Source organism: Berghia stephanieae, unplaced genomic scaffold (genome assembly GCF_034508935.2).
Source record: "Berghia stephanieae isolate SIO BIC M18660-M18661 unplaced genomic scaffold, UCSD_Bste_1.3 scaffold749, whole genome shotgun sequence".
NCBI lineage: Eukaryota > Metazoa > Mollusca > Gastropoda > Nudibranchia > Aeolidiidae > Berghia > Berghia stephanieae.
Window position 1 is genome coordinate 15,001 of NW_027629166.1, and position 2,167 is coordinate 17,167.

General features: G+C 41.2%; 1 protein-coding gene across 3 annotated transcripts in view; it reads left to right on the plus strand.

Annotated features, from left to right (window-relative positions):
* LOC144962262 (uncharacterized) overlaps positions 1-1,098 on the plus strand; it is a 10,391-nt gene extending 9,293 nt beyond the window's left edge. For all 3 annotated transcript variants that reach the window (XM_078895165.1, XM_078895163.1, XM_078895164.1), the window contains one exon: positions 1-1,098. This exon is cut by the window's left edge and continues 244 nt beyond it. The gene's annotated coding sequence lies outside the window, so the exon portion shown is untranslated.
* The last annotated feature ends 1,069 nt before the right edge of the window (positions 1,099-2,167 follow it).

A 2,167-nucleotide genomic window follows, 5' to 3' on the forward strand; every position in this document is an offset into this window, starting at 1 on the left:
TTATATCTTTGGTAAGTGTGTACGTGATGGAATTCTCTCTCTCTCTCCCTCTCTCACTCTCTCTCTCTCTCTCTGTGTATGTCCATGTGTATGTATGTGTGACTGTGTGTGGAATTCACATGTACATATATTATCTGTCCTTTTGTTGCTCATATTTGTTTAGTACCATTCTGGAAATCACCTTAGACCAAATGCCGACTAAGCTATGAAAAGTGGCCAGACAGTTTTTTGTCCTAGTTCATTCTAGTCATGGAATAACAATCTGTACATTGTGACAAATCGGGTTCCTCCTGGATAGTCGTAGAGCCAGATAGCCCCAAACATCAACATAACGAAAAGACTCAGAGGAAGATAGAAGACAGAGGGAACTCGTTGATGAGTTCCCCCTGCAGATCAGGCCGATGCACTGAGCCTAGCCTGGAAGAGAAAATAGAGAAGGTAGAAGAAGGCCGTACTTCACTTAATGACCCTGATAGAGAGATTATAATAATGAAGGAAAGGAAATCTGGATTAACAATTACGATACATTGATCACAGAACTTAGCTTTACATCTACAACACAAATAGGAATGACACAGCTCTACTTATCCATTCATCCTGCTTGTCTCTCTCCTTCCATCCATGAATTAAGAACACCACAGCCCATATAAATATAAAATAAAATAAAACACAACTGCTGATAGGCGGTGTCGTGTCCAGTCGAGACAACTCAAGGAAAAACTCTCTCTGACTCCTCGCTCATCGCTTTATATAGCGATGGTTCGAACCCCCTGATTGGTGGTTGAGGAGTTCAGAAAAAAACTAGCAACCCGAGGAGGGCTCTGTCAACTCCAGACTCGTTCAGGTTTTGTCCTAGCAACCAGTGCCAGGGCATAAGAACATTTTCAGTTGTGTTTTGTAGACATCTGGCCAAATCCTCAAAGATACTTTTCTCTTTAGACTCATATTAAAGTGTCAGCAACATTTCTATGTGTTCATTATGAGTATGTTTCTTTTAGATATTATGAAATCCTACAAACGACAAAATATATTCTGGTTTATTATTTTTAATATTTATGTAATCATCTCAATTTTATCTTTGGTAAGTGTGCATGTGATGGAATTTCTCTCTCTCTCTCTCTCTCCTCTCTCTCTCTCTCTCTCTCTCCTCTCTCTCTCTCTCTCTCTCCTTTTCTCTCTCTTCCCTCTCTCTCTCTCTCTTCTCTCTCTCTCTCTACTCTCTCCTCTCTCTCTCCTCTCTCTCCCACTCTCTCTCTCTCTCTCCTCTCTCTCTCTCTCTCTCTCTCTCCTCTCTCTCTCTCTCTCTCTCCTCTCTCTCTCTCTCTCTCTCTCTCTTTCTCTCTCCCTCTCTCTCTCTTTCCTCTCTCTCTCTCTTCTCCTCTCTTCTTCTCCTCTCTCTCTTTCTCTCTCTCTCTCTCTCTCTCTCTCTCTCTCTCTCTCTCTCTCTCTCTCTCCTTTTTTTCTTTGTGTCCATGTGCTGTATGTGGAATTCACATGTACATACACTCCAGCAATGTTTCCTCGAACTCATTCCAATGTCCTGAATTTTTTCCTTATTATTCTTTGTTGTCATTCCATTTCTTCCTCAAACTAAATTTTACCTCGAACACGGTTTCCTCAAACTAATTTCACCCAGCCAACATTTTAAAATGAATTAATTAAAGAGTTGGTTTTTTTTTTGTGCCTGGTGATTTCGACCACTGATGATTTACTGTGATATTCACAGTTACTTATGTGTGTATCATGTGTATCTGTCTACACTGCATGTGTGTGTATACAATTTAATACACAGCCATTCACACACTCCATCGCCACTTTTCATAAAAGACACCTCTCTGCTTATTTTTTTCACGTCGCCATTAGTTTCAAATTCAATTCCACGCGCCATGACGTGCTCATGGTTGGCTACTGTGGGAAATAAATCTGATACAGAAATGATACAGAAATAACCCCCCCCCCCCCCCATTCCGACACACACACACACACACACACTTGTAACATATCAATAAAGTAAATGATAATAAAGTTCCCTTTGTTCAATCCTCTCCATGCGGAGATTTGTCTTAGGGTTTATTCAAAAGGAAGATTGAAATAACCCCCGTGTCAGCCGCAGCACAGTGCCGCAAATCTAGGGAGAGGTGGCTTGCCGACCACAGTACCGTATGTT